The 18440-nt window shown below is 42.3% G+C and overlaps 1 protein-coding gene across 4 annotated transcripts in view; it reads left to right on the forward strand.

Moving 5' to 3' along the window:
• The window catches only part of LOC126161303 (diphthine methyltransferase), a 161482-nt gene that overhangs the window by 138025 nt on the left and 5017 nt on the right, over positions 1 to 18440 (forward strand). The gene's annotated exons all lie outside the window — the stretch shown is intronic.

Genomic DNA, 18440 nt, shown 5'->3' on the forward strand with positions numbered 1-18440 from the left:
TATCTGTTGATCAAGGATTTATTAGTCTAGTAAACAAAACGCACACACACACACACACACACACACACACACACACACACACACAAATCTGGCACTGGAGATGCGTCTATTGCAGCTGCTAGTGTGTGTGTGTGTGTGTGTGTGTGTGTGTGTGTGTGTGTGTGTGTGTTTCAGAGAGAGAGAGAGAGAGAGAGAGTGGTGAGTGTCTCTCTCTCTCTCTCTCTCTCTCTCTCTCTCACACACACACACACACACACACACACACACACACACACACACACACACTGTCTTTCTTACTTGCTGCTTTGATTTCGTTTCGTTTTATTGACATGCAAGCACAGCCTTGGCTGAAGGTTGTGGTACAATACTTATACAATCCTCAATGTGTGTAATCCTCACTTCCATACCAACATTGTTAAATGCAGAATTAACTCTGTTGGTTATATTTCCAGGCAACTAAATCATTGAACCAATTTTGACGAAATGAGGTATGGAGATAGCTTGAACCATGAGCAGAACCACTAAGAGGATGAAGGAAAGAATGGAATATCTTTTTCTCACCTCAGTGAACATAAACCGAGTTAAAAAATTATTAAATTTGTAGCAAACTGTATATGCCGTACAATGTACAGATGCCAATGCCCCTCCGCAGGCACCACTCAGCAGCAGTGCCGTGTGTTGCGTCAGGGCCCACTGTGAGCTGTGCTTACAAGAAGAGGCAGACACGTGAATGCAGTTGACGTTATTGCGTGTACAATAGCTTACTGGGTTACCATCACTCGTCATAACTGAACTATCGATTTGCGAGCCTAGCCGTGGGTAACAGGCGGTATTTAATAATTGTTAAACTTAAGTAAAATGTCTCTGATGTCTTAAACTAAATTTAACATAGGACCATTAATATGAATGCTTCTACTTTGTAAAAAGCTTTTGACATTTGTTTTTAATCATCTAGGATATAGTAATAATTATTTTGATTCATTGTGGTTTAACAAATTTTGTTATTTTTCTACGTTGTATGTTGTTATGACCAGAAATGCTCAATCCCATTACCATTTTATAGGTCACATAGATCTACCAAATTTAGGCTGACTTTTTTTGTTATTGTTTTATTCGCACAAATTTTTATCGACAAACCTACAGTTAACATTCGTGTTTATTCAATATGCTGGCTACAAGCTGCCTTCAGCGAAAGTTTGGTGTCTGGTATCACCATCATGAGAACATTCAAAGAACTCACATTTTTATTTAACATGACATTTTTACAATTGTGATTACATTTTGTATGCTCACCTGTGGACGACATTATGCTGCACCCTTTGCCCTCCCTCCACTGTGAGTGCAACAGCTGGCAGAGGTGGTTTGCCATCTACTGGTCACATTACATTTCTCCCCCTTCCATCTCTGACCCACTGTCACCTGCTAATTGCTATTCTGCCATTCACAAGAACCTCAAGCAATATATATAAAATGTAAATAGCACAGTAACAGTTTATGTATGAGCCAACACTTCCTCCTCCATACAAGCCCTTTAAATCTCAGTGTTCAACCCCATATTAGGACATATGTGCATTCTACTGCACCACAAGCTCTTGCTTTCTCAGTTGTATTAAATATCTAGAGTTTGTCATATATTGCTAGCTAACTATCTGTATTAACACTTCAATATTTGTCATAGAACATTGACTAGCAACATTCTTTGCAACTAGATATCAGTTTACTACTTGTCATTCAGCTGTCATGAATCTTCAAATACTGATTCTAGACAACCCGATAATTTATAGAATGAATAGTCAATAAGGTATGTGTGTTCTTTTTTTAATCTATGGAGATTCCCTATTTCATGCATTATATCAGATGGAAACTCAACGAAGACCTTCACACTGTAGTAAAGACCCTTACATTGACCTGTACGTAAAGAGAGAAAATCTACATGGAAATTATTGTTCTGTCTTGCATTCTTGTAGTGTAACACACAGTTTCTCAGAAAGAGATTGTTAGTATTAACAGTAAACCCATTAGAGTGTACATATTGTAGCGGTTCCACCTGTTTTTATTTCTTCATTTGTTATCCTCAGTGTTGACGTACTGCCTTGCTACTCTGGCTGAAAATTGGGGTTTGTAATTTGGACACAGACTACAGTAAATAACGTAGCCGACAGATGCACAGTTGCATTTAACAGTACTTTAATTTCACTTTTCACAACCCCCTAATAATAAACAGTCATATGGCCAGTGCACTGTTTTATAACTTCCAATAACCCTCATTAAAAGTTAGCAGGCGAACCGCCACATACTGCTACAATAGTTTATTGTTGAACATCTACGAGCAGTAAAATCCTAACCACAAAGTTCACAGTTCTTGAAGAATGATCAGGTACATATGGAGCAGACACTGTCATTGCTTTTACACACGGACTACTTGTTTAACACTTATTCCACTGTTAATTTGAAGCATTGTTGTTGTTCTAACCAGCACAGGTTACTCTTGTGAAACTCAGCCACGAACTCACTATCCCGCGACCAAAAATCGGGCCCTTATATATCGTCACAATAAAAGGTCCTGAAACTAAACATTGTTTAAAGTTAAATTTACAGAAATTACAATTAAAACTTACTTACTTACTTACTTATCCATGGCTTGGTCCTTAGTGACCATATCCAGCTCCACACTCCTCCATCACTCCTGATTGCGAGCCTCTTGCCACCACTCACCCGCTCCTAGTCCCGTGTCCTCAGTGTTCTTGTCAATACTGACCTTCCATCTTGTCCGCGGCCATCCTCAATATCTCCTTCCAGCTACAGCTCCCAGAAACACATCGTGGGGTATCCTCCCTTCATTCATCCTTGCTACATGCCCAGCCCAGGTCAACCATCTTCCTATTATGCATTTTATAAAGTCAGGCTGATGCGTAAAGCTCTTTTAATTCTTGGTTTTGTCAAATTCTCCATTCCCCTGTTTGTGAATCTATCACAGGACCGTATATTTTTCTGAGAATTTTTCATTCGAAAACAAGTAGTTTCTCTTCATCTGTTCTCCTAAAGGTCAGGCTTTCACAACTGTACATAACCACTGGCATAATCATACTTTGGTACAGCCTGATCTTAAAACTTCTTGACTGGGATCTTTTCTTCAGCACATCCTGAAGGCTAATGTATGCTCTGTTGCCTCCAACAATTCTTGCATTTATTTTGATTTCACAGATGTTCTGATCATTGCAGAGACTACCAAGGTATTTGAAAGTATTTGACCTTTTGAATCGGAGACTGTCCACAGTGAGTGGGTCCCCATCTGTTGCTGACTTGCTCAGGACCATGTATTCTGTCTTATCTTCACTGACTTGCAGGCCTGCCCTACTGGCAATCTTGCATTATGAGCCTGCCATTCTTCCGAGCTCTTCTCTACTACCGCTGATTAGGATTATATCATCCACGTATGCCAGTCGGGTCATTGACATGTTGTCTAAGGGTATTCCAATGAGGTCAGTTTTCATAAATTCCCTGTCTATTTTTTCCAGCACAAGGTTGAATAATATAGGGGAGAGGGTGTCTCCCTGTCTGAGGCCAGTTCGAACTTTGAACTGTTCAGATAGACCGGTACTTGTCTGCACTTTACAGAGTGTTTGCTCTAGACACAATGCCACCAAGCAAATTATTTTAGCTGGAAACTCAAATTCTTTTAGTGCTCTGATTATAGTACTCACAACTCCACTTGTGCAAATAATGTACAGGAGTACCCGAGGTTATTCCCAAATATTGTCAAGTTGTGCCACAAACTCCTCTTCTCCCCAATCCTATTCAATACTTCCTCATTAGTTACGTGATCTACCCATCTAATCTTCAGCATTCTTCTGTAGCACCACATTTCAAAGGCTTCTATTCTCTTCTTGTCCAAACTATTTATCGTCCGTGTTTCACTTCCATACATGGCTACACTCCATACAAATACTTTCAGAAATGACTTCCTGACACTTAAATCTATACTCGATCTTAGGAAATTTCTCTTCTTCAGAAACGCTTTCCTTGCCATTGCCAGTCTACTTTTATATCCTCTCTACTTCGACCATCATCAGTTACTTTGCTCCCCAAATAGCAAAACTCCTTTACTACTTTAAGTGTCTCATTTCCTAATCTAATTCCCTCAGCATCACCCGATTTAATTCGACTACATTCCATTATCCTCGTTTTGCTTTTGTTGATGTTCATCTTATATCCTCCCTTCAAGACACTGTCCATTCCGTTCAACTGCTCTTCCAAGTCCTTTGCTGTCTCTGACAGAATTACAATGTCATCGGTGAACCTTAAAGTTTTTATTTCTTCTCCATGGATTTTAATACCTACTCCGAATTTTTCTTTTGTTTCCTTTACTGCTAGCTCAATATACAGACTGAATAACATCAGGGAGAGGCTACAACCCAGTCTCACTCCCTTCCCAACCACTGCTTCCCTTTCATGTCCCTCGACTCTTATAACTGCCATCTGGTTTCTGTACAAACTGTAAATAGCCTTTCGCTCCCTGCCACCTTCAGAATTTGAAAGAGATTATTCCAGTCAGCATTGTCAAAAGCTTTCTCCAAGTCTACAAATGGTAGAAACATTGGTTTGCTGTTTCTTAATCTGTCTTCTAAGATAAGTCGTAGGGTCAGTATTGCCTCATGTGTTCCCATATTTCTACGGAATCCAAACTGAGGTTCCCCAAGGTTGGCTTCTACCAGTTTTTCCATTCCTCTGTACAGTATTCACGTTAGTATTTTGTAGCCGTGACTTATTAAACTGATAGTTTGGTAATTTTCACATCTGTCAACACATGCTTTCTTTGGGATTGGAATTATTATATTCTTCTTGAAGTCTGAGGGTATTTCGCCTGTCTCATACATTTTGCTCACCAGATGGTAGAGTTTTGTCAGGACTGGCTCTCCCAAGGCTGTCAGTAGTTCTAATGGAATGTTGTCTACTCCCAGGGCTTTGTTTCAACTTAGTCTTTCAGTGCTCTATCAAATTCTTCACGCAGTATCATATCTCCCATTTCATCTTCATCTACATCCTCTTCCATTTCCATAATATTGTCCTCAAATACATTGCCCTTGTATAGACCCTCTATATACTCCTTCCACCTTTCTGCTTTCCCTTCTTTGCTTAGAACTGGGTTTCCATCTGAGCCCTTGATATTCATACAAGTGGGTCTCTTTTCTCCAAAGGTCTCTTTACTTTTTCTGTAGGCAGTATCTATCTTACCCCTAGTGAGGCAAGCCTCTACATCCTTACATTTGTCCTCTAGCCGTGCCTGCTTAGCCATTTTGCATTTCCTGTCGATCTCATTTTTGAGACGTTTGTATTCCTTTTTGCCTGCTTCATTTACTGCATTTTTATATTTTCTCCTTTCATCAATTAAATTCAGTATTTCTTCTGTCACCCAAGGATTTCTACTAGCCCTCGTCTTTTTACCTACTTGATCCTCTGCTGCCTTCACTATTTCATCTCTCAAAGCTATCCATTCTTCTTGTACTGTATTTCTTTCCCCCATTCTTGTCAATTGCTCCTTTATGCTCTTCCTGAAACTCTGTACAACCTCTGGTTTAGTCAGTTTATCCAGGTCCCATCTCGTTAAATTCCCACCTTTTTGCAGTTTCTTCAGTTTGAATCTACAGTTGATAACCAATAGGTTGTGGTCAGAGTCCACATCTGCCCCTGGAAATGTCTTACAATTTAAAACCTGGTTCCTAAATCTCTGTCTTACATTTATATAATCTATCTGAAACCTGTCAGTATCTCCAGGCTTCTTCCATGTATACAACCTCCTTTTATGATTTTGAACCAAGTGTTAGCTATGATTAAGTTATGCTCTGTGCAAAATTCTACCAGGCCGCTTCCTCTTTCATTTCTTACCCCCAATCCATATTCACCTACTACATTTCCTTCTCTTCCTTTTCCTACTATCAAATTCCAGTCACCCATGACTATTAAATTTTCGTCTCCCTTCACTATCTCAATAATTTCTATTATCTCATCATACATTTCTTCAATTTCTTCGTCATCTGCAGAGCTAGTTGGCATATAGACTTGTACTACTGTTGTAGGCGTGGGCTCCGTGTCTATCTTGGTCACAATAATGCGTTCACTATGTTCTTTGTTGTAGCTTACCCAACCTCCTATTTTTTTATTCATTATTAAACCTACTCCTGCATTACCGATATTTGATTTTATTTATAACCCTGTATTCACCTTACCAAAAGTCTTGTTCCTCCTGCCACCGAACTTCGCTAATTCTCACTATATCTAACTTTAACCTATCCATTTCCCTTTTTAAATTTTCTTATCTACCTGCCCGATTAAGGGATCTGACATTCCACGCTCCGATCCGTAGAACGCCAGTTTTCTTTCTCCTGATAATGACGTCCTGAGTAGTCCCTGGCCGGAGATCCAAATGGGGGACTATTTTACCTCCGGAATATTTTACCCAAGAGGGCGCCATCATCATTTATCCATACAGTAAAGCTGCGTGCCCTCGGGAAAAATTACGGCCGTAGTTTCCCCTTGCTTTCAGCCGTTGGCAGTACCAGCACAGCAAGGCCGTTTTGGTTAGTGTTACAAGGCCAGATCAGTCAGTCATCCAGACTGTTGCCCGTGCAACTACTGAAAAGGCTGCTGCTCCTCTTCAGGAACCACACGTTTGTCTGGCCTCTCAACAGATACCCCTCCGTTGTGGTTGCACCTACGGTACGGCTACCTGTGTTGCTGAGGCATGCAAGCCTCCCCACCAACGGCAAGGTCCATGGTTCATGCAGGGGGTGAGGGGGGGGGGGGGGCTAGCTACATTAAGATCTGAATATTTCACACTCAACAGTTTCCTTGCCCTACAGCAGCCACTGGCCATATGCCACCCGCCACCTAATACCAGCTGCCATCTGACTGGGCAAACACGGCATGTCGCTACGAGTGCATTATCGACTATCATTTTCTTATTTGCAGTTGTAACACTTATCTTGCTGTTACATATTGGGTTTTGAATGCTTGGAACTTATGAACATTGTTCAAAACTTTGTAGAATAGAGAGAGGGGTGAAGACAACAGAGGTGGCACAGAACCTTTGTACTAAGTGTGGGGTGAGTACTTCTGGGAGAACGTGTCAGAAATTTAGTAAAAAAAAATACAAAAATAACATAAGGCTCATTCTGCAGAAACATGCAATATCCACATGTACCTATATAAGAATCTGTGAGTGGTAGTAATGCTGAAAGGAAATAGCCTGTCAGATGAAAGAATGGAGAAATTCCAGGTGTTTTCAATGTTTCTGATTGTGGTTACAATAACAAACTCGTGTCAATCTTGTGCCATGTGCTTATTTCATATTGAAACAAGTGTTTTGAATTGAGAGGAGGAATCAAATTATGTGCTTCTGAGAAAAATAGTTTACTTGTGTACTATTACCAAGTGCAAAAAAAGCTCCTTAATTCCTTTTTGGGTGATGTGAAAATTTCGGTGTCACCCCATCTTACTTTTTCTTGGGACCAAAAGCCAGTGGTCAGTATTCTGATTACTAATGACATCCTACTGGTTCCACTTGCTCCGTCAAATCTGTGAATTGTTTAATGTTGGCTACTTGACAAGTATATCTGCACACTACACTCACAGCCAAGTTGATGTCTTTCTGTTTATATCGTAGGATCAGTCAGTCAGCAAATATAAACAAACTGCGTACTGTTTATTGTTGCAGTTAATGTAACATGCAGGGCACAGGTTGAGTAAAGATTAATTTTGTAATGTGGCATTGCATTACAACACTTCACAGGATATTTTATGCAATTTTTATTGTTGCTTGTCTTTCATATCTTAATGGGGATGACAACATAAGATTTGTTGAAGGTACTGTGGAGTTGTTCCACTAATTGTGTGATGATGTATCTCCCAGCATGCATTTTCTATATTTGTTTGAATGTCACTTGCATTTGTAGTTTGCACAGCAGTGACACTGATACCTCGTCCCACGGATTGAGGTCCTGTGATCGTGGAACAAATGCCGTTAGCTTTATGCTGTCATGGCCCTAAACCGATACTGAACAGATCTGCTTTGTGGTACTGCAAATAAATTGTTATCTACTTATTTCATCTAATTCTACTTAAGAAATATATTTGTCACTGCCACTATGTATTAGTATATTCTACGGGAGTTAAGAATTGAGGTCCTGTCATAGCTGACAGATGTAGATTAAACAATCCGATTAGGAACACAGTTTACTGAGCACAAAATATGATGAGAGTCATAGCTCACTAGTTGGCTGAGAACCATAATAATGCCAGTTGGCTGAGTCAGATGCAAATGGTGCTGTATTGAACTGAGATGTACAAAAAAATTAGAAAATTTTAACTTCCACATGGCAACAGTGTTGCACAAAAACTTCCCTCAATGGGGTAACAAATAAAAACTGTACAAGAAAATTTGAGGAATATGACATAGCAGTAGTTGCAGATCTAGAAAATAAACATGACAATGCAGATGCTATCCATGCTTTACATAAGAGGAAGTTTGAAGTAACTTAAAAAACCAGATGGTTAAATTAATATCAGTGGAGAAAATCACTAGGGAGTTCAACAAACATGTAAAAACATTGGGTACTAAAACTAATCAAGTCAGGCTGTTCAACTATCTCAGAAGTAATGATACAGTCATGATAGATGCTTAACACATGTGAATATAAAAAAAATAACAACAAAACGAGCATTTACCGTTAAATCATTCCAACATATCGGAGAAAATTCTTAGCTACAATGCAAAATCAGCTGTGTGTGATTTATGTCTCTATGAACCCTCAGGAATCGAGCAGAGAACTGACTGGAAGCAACAGTGATTTACATGCAGAGGACAAAGAACAGAACAATTTAGCTGTAAACAATAAAAAATCTGAAAGAACTACAAGGAATAAAGAAGGCAAATCTACAAAATAAAAAAGGGAAGATGCAATTCATTTGATACACCTTTTGACACATTATCTTCCTCACCAATGTATTTAGGGAAAACGTATGAGTGTCAAAGAGGACCTACTTTAAGGACCCAATGACCAGAACAAAATACAATATCAGCACTGGGGTTCCACAGGGGCTCACGGTTCTTTTGTGAGTCATGTGTGGTACACACGGGACCCCAAGCTATTGCAGCTCGTTCTTCCTTCCCGGGTTGCATTATCTTCACCATGTCCCTCCCTCCCTATCCTCACTCCTTCCCCACCGCCCCCTCGCTGTTCTGATTTATGTCGACCTGGCTATTGACCTCATTCCCTATATTCCTCGCAATTTTGTTCCTCTTTCATTCTTTCTGGCATTTTGGTTCCCCCTTAGAGTTTGATCTCCACTTCTAAATTTTCTGTCTTTAGTGTGAGCCTGTGGTGTGGATTCCTCTCCCCCCATTCCTTTCTCTCATCCTTCCCCACTGTAGCCCCCTTCCCCCCACTAGGTGACCAGCACGTGTAGCCAGTCCGTGTGGTAGGGCTGTTATGTACATATTTGGCTGAGCCCCCTAACAACACAGGGCTCACACTACTGGTTCCTGAGCTGTTGCCTCCCTATGTATGCCATATAGTTGTTGCTCGTCATCCCGGAGCATCGGAGTGCCAGCAACGGCCGCTGTGCCAGATGGCCCAAGTTGTGGCAGATATGGCGCGTGCAGCTATCAAACTGTAAAAATCTGGCCATTCTCAAATGTCCATCTCTTCGAATGGTAGCACGTCATTGAACGCTGCTTCACGTGACCCTGCAGCCGTTCCTTTCCTGGCCACACCTGGCAGGAGGGCCAGGTTCACCATCTCGCGATAAAACACTTTCCCTGCTATCCGGTCTGTACTACGATGGATGGGGACATAATCACCACCATAAAGCAATTGTTCTTTGTGGAGAATATTGAGGGCAAATATGGCGAAGTGGCGTGTCTCAGTAAGATGCGGTCGGGCTCCCTGTCGATCAGAGCTGCTTCTGCCTCGCAGTTTGCAGCTCTTCACGCTTGTGATCGTCTCGGTGACATCCCGACGTCTGTTACCTCACACCAGTCTCCGAATATGGTCCAGGGGGTGCTTTTTCGTAGGAATCTCATCCTTCAAACTGATGAGGAACTCTGGGCTATCCTGGAGTAACACAGCATTCATTTTGTTCGAAGTGTGCAGGAGGGTCATAAAGACAACTGCACCTATACCGGTGCCTTTATTCTGGCTTTCGAGGGAGATACCGTTCCAGAGAAGGTCGAGGTTATGTGTTACCAATGTGATGTGAAGCTGCACATGCCACCAAACAGGAGGTGCTTTCGGTGCTTGTTTTTTGGGCATACGTGTTTCCACTGTATAGAGGGACCCTCTCTGTGGTGACGCAGACACACTCTCTGTGAGGGAAGCTACTGTGTTCCACCACCTTTATGTGTAATTTGCCGTGACTGCCAGTCTCCGTGCTCACCAGATTGCCCAGCTTACAATAAAGAAATGAAGATACAGGGGTATAAGTCTCTGGATCATCTATCTTGTACTTAGGCTTGTCAATAATATGACCGACTCCACCCTGTGTCAAAGTCTTCTACGTTTGCCTCTGTTACGTTCTTTCCCCCTCCTACCACTTCCTTACCCGAGCCCTGCCCCCTCTCTTCTCCCCCTCTCCTCCAGGTCCCGTGCCCTCCACTCGGGGTGCCACTCCCCCTCCCCAGCTGAAGAAATGCCCCCCTCCTTTGGCGTCTGCCTGTGACGGGGCTCCACGTCTACCACAAGTCGGCCACGGGACACACAGTCTGTGCACCACGAGGTCACCTGCTATGTTTCGGTTCTCGATCTTGCAGAAGCCTGCTCTCCCTCTGTGCCCTTCACTCCTCAACCTCCAAAAGAGAAGAAGAAGAAACAGAAGACTCCACCCCGGTGCCCACGGAGGAACCATCTCTCCCATCGTAACCCGAGTCTGACATCTGATTTACGGACGTGACCCCATCGTCATCAGTGATCTGGTGACGTGATTGGCTCTGATCTCTGCACCACCGGTTTGGATACACACTTCGAGATCATTCAGTGGAACTGTAATGACTATTACCGTCACCTCTCAGAGCTGCGATCCCTTATTGCCTTTTACTCGGCAGCGTGTGTCGATCTACAGGAAACTCATTTTAATGATGCTCACTCACTGTGCCTTCGTGGGTTTCGTGCTTTCTGTCAGAACCGGGTCGACCCTTTGAGGGCTTCTGGTGGTGTCTACACGTTGGTCCGTACGGATATTCTTAGTACGTGGATCCCACTTCGTGCCACATTGGAAGCTGTTGCTGTTTGACTTTTGCCTTCTTAATAATTTGTTCCCCTACTCATTTTAGTGCTGCACAGAGCACTTTCTTTGCCATTGCTCTTTCCCTCTTCCTCTTCCATCTGTACACTGGTTGCCACACGACGGTCTCTATGTTTGTGACCACTTCCCGTCGATTCTCTCGTCCCCTTTCCACCCCCTGACGACCAGGTTACCCCGCCGGGCTTTCCATCGTGCTGATTGGCCTCTGTGTAACACACAGGTTGTGTTTCCACCTTCTTTGTCAGGTTGCATTAATGAACTCATCTGTGATCTGATAATCCGTGGTGGCTGCGTTGCCATTCCCCACTGTCCGGGCCCCTTTCGGCGTCGGCCAGTTTCGCAGTGGAGCACGGCTACTGCCATTGCTGTCTGTGATCGTTGTTGCATCGTGCAACATCTTAAGTGACACCTGTCCTCTGCCAGTCATATTACCTTCAAACGTTTTTACATCGAAGCCCCTGTTATTTAATCCAGCAGAGCAAACGGATGTGTTTGGAACACTTTGTCTCCTCTCTAGATTCTTCTGCCCCTTCATCAAGGGTGTGGGCTCCACTCCACACCCTGCAAGGTTGTCAGCAGCAGTCATCCGTTCCAGGCCTTGCCCTTGCAAGTGACCTCTGTACAGATCCATCAGTTCTCACGGAACACTTCGCGACTCATTTTGTGATGTCCTCATCATCGTCCTCCTATCCGTCTGAAGCTTCCTGCTTCTGTTTTATCCCTTAACAGGCAGAATCCTATAATGAACCTTTTACTGAATGGGAACTACTTCTGGCAAACTCTTCCCACATTTCAGCTCCTGGCCCTCATTCCATCCATAACCAATTGCTTCAACACCTCAGTCCTCCTAAATAATAAATAAATCTTCTCAAGACATTTTACCATATTTGGCTCCAATGCCTTTTCCCCTCTCAATGGAGAGACAGTATTGTTGTTCCTGTTCTTAAGCATGACAAGGATCCATTGTCCCTTGATAGTTACCAGCCCATCAGCCTGACCAATGTTTCCTGTAATTTATTCAAACAGATGGTGGCTAGTTGGCTCACATCGGTCCTTGAATTTTGGGACCTTTTATCCCCTTACCAGAGCAACTTTTGGGAGGTACGATCTACAATTGATCATCTGCTTCAATTTGAAACTGCAGTTCAACAGGCCTCTTCTCAGTGGCACGATCTCGTCACTGTTTTCTGCGATCTTTGTAAGGCGTACAACACAGCTCGGTGCCAACATATCCTCCTTATGCTCCACAAGTGGGGGTCTTCATGGACCCCTCAATTTTTATTTGCCAGTTCCTGTCCCACTGATCATTCGAAGTCCAGTCGGCAATGTTCTCAGATAACGGGGGATCCAGGAGAACGGCATTCCACAGGGCTCTGTGTTATGTGTCCTTTTTCTAATTGCTATTAATGGACTTGTGGCCTCTGTCATACTGTCGGTCACCTGTGCTTCCTATGTGGATGATTTCTGTGTTCGGACTACCTCCCACTCAGTGGCCTCTGCAGAACGACAGCTCCAGGGTGCCATCTGGTGCGCTTCCACACGGACACTCCCGCATATTTTTCAGTTCTTTCCCTTTAAATTGAGGCTTGTGCACTTCTGTCACCAGACTACAGCTCGTCCTGATTTGGAGCTGTACCTTGATTCCCAACATCTGACTGTGGTCCCCCAGTTCTGTTTCTTGGGTCTTCTTTTTGACAACAAATTTACCTGGTTGGCCCATATGCACCATCTGAAGGTTGGCTGTTTTCATAAACTCTGTGTCCTTCACTTCCTTGTGGATTGTTCAACCCTTCTATGCCTTTACTGGCATTGGTTCTGTTCCATATGGACTATGGCTGTAAGGTTTATGGATCAGGTGCCCCTTTCACATTGTTCCTCTCGGATCTGGTTCACCATTGTGATACCCATTTAGCCACCAGTGCCTTTTGCACCAGCCCTGTCAATAGTTTTCTGGTTGACACTAGGATCCTTCTTTCCATTTGGCAGTCACAGCTCCTGGTTTCCTATGCCATCACTATCCACTCTTCTCCTGCTCACCTTTCCTATTCTATTCTTTTCTTAGCTTTGGGTCATTGCCCACCTACTGCTCACCCACGGGTGGGTTTATCGATTGTGCTCTGCCCCACTTCTCTCCTCCATGCCTTCTGTCTCTCCTCCTTATCCTCTTCCCCCCATTCTCTTGACTGCCCCCCCCTCCCCCCGTTAGTACCTCTGTCACGGATTCCAATGGATCCTTTCCAAAGACTGAAAGCCTCCATCACACCAATGGTGTCCCATTGTGCATTCTGAATGCTTTTACAGGAGTTTCAGCATGCCATTGTTTTTTACATCAGTGGCTGTAAATCTATTGATCATGTAGGGTATGCCTTCATCTCCTCTGCTGGCATGGAGCACCATCTCTTGCCTGCCACATGTGGGGAGTTTACTGAGGAACTGATGGCCATTATTGGGCCCTGTGTTTTGCTAAACAGTCCTTCCTCACCCAAGTTTTATTATGTACAGGCTCTGTGAGTGGCCTTATGACTATCATCCGATAGTTTTCCTGCCACCCCTCGGTCTTGGCCACCCACAACCTTGTCGCTGATCTCGGTGATGCTGCTTGTTTGGTTGATTTCCTTTGGGTTCCTGGCCCTAGATTGCTGATCTGACCATCTCTCTCCCATTCTCCACAAACCCTCTGGGGCCAGATTTAAGGCTTTACATCAAATCCCTTTTTGCTCACTCATGGACTGACTCTTGGGAGGTTACCTCTCTATCTAATAAACTTCGTGCCATCAAGGAGACTCCCGTCATGTTGGCTTTCTTACCTCTGCCTCTCCTGATGGTAATCTACCATCCTCTGCCATCTTTGTATTGGCCATACTAGATTTACTCACGGTCTTTTTACTGCGCAATGAACCGACCTTCACCCCCTCCCCTGCCCACTCTTTGTAATTGTGGGGCTGCACTCACTGTGATCCAAATTTTGTTGGACTGCCCCTGGCTTTTGGCCCTTTGCACTAAATATGCCCTCCCATCCTTCTTGTCTCAGTCGTTAGTGGATGAGCCCTGCACGGTTACATCTGTTCTCAATTTTCTTCATGAAAGTGGTTTGTACTTTTACCTGAGAGTACAAATTTCCTCTGAAATTAGTTCCTCAGTTAGCATAGGTGTTGGTTATGGAGACATTAACCTTGCCTCCACACCAGTCAGGTCCTCCCCCATTTTCCCTACATTTTTGTCTGGTGTGTTGTGCTGTTTTGTTTCTCCTTTTGTGATAATGGTGTGGTGTGGGTGCAGGTCAGTGGTGGTGCTGGTGCCCCCTCCCCCAACCTCCTGTTCTTTCCTCTACCATCCATGATCATGGGACCAATGACTTTGCTGTTCGGTCCCCTCCCCCAAGTCAACCAGCCGACCAACTATAAATACTGGGGACATCAGGAAAATACCAGATAACAGAGTAGGATGGTTACTTCAACAAATTATAGCACTTAGGAAATGGATGGATGAATATTTGAAAATCATAAAAAACTTTATGCTTTTTGCTATTAGTCTGCAGGAAATGGATGTCTTATTGAAGATACAGCAACTCAACACTTGCCTTCAATATGTATTCTGGGATATTAACATAGACTTTGCCATTCAAGCTTCCCTGAATTTTCCACGGCCACCCTGCTCACCAAGCTGAGATGTAACCCCAAATACCAACAGGAAAGCGTCCACTTATCTCACTTTCCGTGAGATAATTCAGATTGAAGTGCTCTCTCCATGGTTGATACACCCAGTAATATTAAAACCAGTTAGCTGTTAAGAAACCCACTCACAAATTCATTTATTTGACAAATGCAAAATGAAACAGGTTAACTATAAAACAGGGAAACAGATTTTATAATGAGTGTTGTGCACCACAATAATGTACAGACAGTTTTATCTGAAACATTTGCATTTACAGTACTCTATACAATCAATTTATTGATATCCCATGTAGACAGGGGCATCAGTAATGACAGCAAATATTTTCTAGTTGGAAAATATGACTCTGCTCCAGTCAGAGTGAATATCCCCTTCCACGGAAGCCGTACGGTGAATCATCTGATACACAGTTGAGCATTACTCATTAGCAGCTCTTTGACATGAAAGCCTCCTCTCCACACTTCTTGCACTTCCAGGAAACAGAGAAATTTATCTTATTTGACAGCAGCTAACAAACAGATAGGCACTACGTCGTCGAACAGACATCAGTCGTCTCTCTCACTGGACCATTGCCACTTTTCCACCCAATGTCGCCCATTTCAACATAGGCATTCCCCCAACTCGTAGCTGTCATTGTCGGTCTGCCACATCTCACATTATCTTTGGATGGGCTGTATCAGCTTCAGCGTATGCAATTTTATGACTGTACATTGCCATGTATGAGGCTGTTTCCTTTTGTGCATTACTACCACCCGCAGATTCTTATTTAAGGACTTGTCTTACAGCAAAATGAGCTTTTTGATATTTTACTAATTACATTAAGGGGAACATGCAGCAAATATCACATGACGTTGAAATGGTCGCAGTTCATCATATAGGCTATGTCTGTTACCAACACTTCCTGAATGTCAGAATGATCTTTCTTGAAACAAGAAAATCCTTTTCTGAGGTGTTTTCCCAAAAGCACTTACCTCACAGGTTCTGAGCTGCCTTTGTTTCCTTCACCCCTCTATTAACCCGCTACCAAATAAAACATCTAAATGTTGAGGAATTTTTTTCACTTGTGAGTCTATTTTGCAACACTTGAACAATGTTCATAAATTTCAGTCATGCATGACACGTTATGGAACTGCAAGATAAATGCAACAACTGCAAATAAGAAAATAACAGATAATACACCTATAGTGCTGCATCACTTTCACCTGATCGGACGGCACTTGGAGTTAGGCAATGGGTCATGTGTGGCCAATGGCTGCTGTAGGGCAAGGAAACTCTCGAGCATGAAGTGTTCTAATTTTGACACAGCCACAAGCTGTTTTGTTTCTGAAAGTCTGGTGGTTTAGACAGTGAAGCAAATTATCTTTGAGGTTCCAACAGACATAACTTTAACAGACATCTGAAATTCAATTAAAAAACGGGGAGGGGGGGGGGGGGGGGGAGGTCACAGAGGGGTTTCAAATTTGTGAATTTTTATCTACTTTTTTTTCTCATTTTGTTTATTTTTGCTTTTGTCAGTAGGTCTGAGTGGGTGCTACATGACACTTGTTCAAGGTCAGAGTTTTTTTTTTACTGAGGACACCTAGCCCTCCGACCGAACATACTGACCTACCATGTTGGCACCATTAGACCGTGAGTGGGTACAGCTCTGTAATGACTCACAAAGAAAGACAGCACTTCCTTTGTACACTTCCACATCCTACAGTGTTGCTAGATTGTGCATATGCCTGAACTTAGATTCTGAGGGATGGCCAGTTATATTGGCCACCTTACATGAATGAGTGTGACATGGTCTCTGTGGCAGCCAAGTTTTATGTCTGAGATTCTGCACGAGAGCAACACAAGGACAAAATATAACTAATTCCAGAAAAGAACAACATTAAAAAATAGCAGATAGGAACACGTACAGCAGTGGTTTGATTTTGTTTAACAAACTACTAAACTCTCTAAGAAACTATATGTGGAATGATTTTAACACAAAATAAAAATATTGTCTGATGGAAAGAAGTTTATATTCATTAAACAAATTTTATGACACTGGTTGTAATATAAATCGCTTGCATATCAGCTTTAATGTAATAAAATCATAAAATAGTTACAAGATGCAACAATTACGGTATATAACATGTTTTCTAAGCGTGATTATTGTCATACTGTTACTTCTGACATTGCAGAAGCCATCATTGTGATGGCTCCATGCAAAGAAAATGTAAATAAATGTTCAAATGGCTCTAAGCATTATGGGACTTAACATCTGAGGTCATAAGTCCCCTAGACTTAGAATTACTTAAACCTAACTAACCTAAGGACATCCATGCACGAGGCACAATTTGAACCTGTGACTGTAGCAGCAGCACGGTTCTGGACTGAAGCACCTAGAACCACTCGGCCACAGCAGCCAGCGTAAATAAATGTAAATAGGACATGTGTCGTCCCTCAGAATCAGTCACCACATGCAAATAAAACTAACTGTACCAGAAAATATCTGTGCTCTTACTTGGAACATATTATTTTATAGTTTTCATTCACGAGTATGATTCAATGGCAAAAAGGATGTTTGGTTACTTCTCACTTCTCTGGGGAGCTACGTATCACCATAAATAAAGTGAATGAATGGAAGTCTGTTAAAGTTGCTCTTTGCTTTCTGTTGTGAAGGTGAAACTTCATTGATACAAGAAGGGAGCCAGTAATCCCATAATATTTTATTTTTCCAAGTAGAATTTTAAGGTCCACACAAAGCCCTTGGGAAGTTCACATAATGTACCAACAACAACAGTATCACAATTTGCCTGAAACTGATTTTTTGTATTAGCAACAAAATCATTAAGGAGTATATCTCGTTTTAAGTTTTTGAAAGCAGCTGCAAGTTGCACTTTGTATTTTTTATTTACCAGTTTCACTCTTCAAATGAACAAGAGCATAATTGAAATATACAGTTTAAATTTGGCTGACAGCATTAAAGATTGCCTTTAAGCTTGGCTGACAGCTCTAAAGATTAAACTGACTGTACTATGAGACTTAAGCTTACGTTTAAAGTACAGTAGTGAATGATGACATTGACAGTGCCAAAGGGGAAATTGTTTTGTTGTTTGGATCTGCCATGCTTTCATTTATGAGACCATATGGGGCTCCTTTATAGAAAGTGTTCTAAAAAAGCCAGAGTGAGTTGATAACAGTTGCTGTGGTGAGTTTTCAGGTAATCAGATCTAAAGATAGCCTGTACTGCCTGGAACTGGTCATTAAAAATCTAGACTTAGTAAGCCAAATTTGCAGTTAGAAATTTATGCTATGGAAAATGACTCAGTAGTGTATTGAAGTCCTAATTTTCAACAAAAGTGAAATTCATAATTCTGGAAGGGGTGAATTTCTTATCCCAGTTTTTGTATGTGGATTCACTACCACGTATGTTAAATCATTCAGGAAATATCCCTTGAGTCACTGACAAGTTACAAAGATAATTGTCAAGCTAGCCC

This window comes from Schistocerca cancellata, chromosome 2, assembly GCF_023864275.1.
Source record: "Schistocerca cancellata isolate TAMUIC-IGC-003103 chromosome 2, iqSchCanc2.1, whole genome shotgun sequence".
Lineage (NCBI taxonomy): Eukaryota > Metazoa > Arthropoda > Insecta > Orthoptera > Acrididae > Schistocerca > Schistocerca cancellata.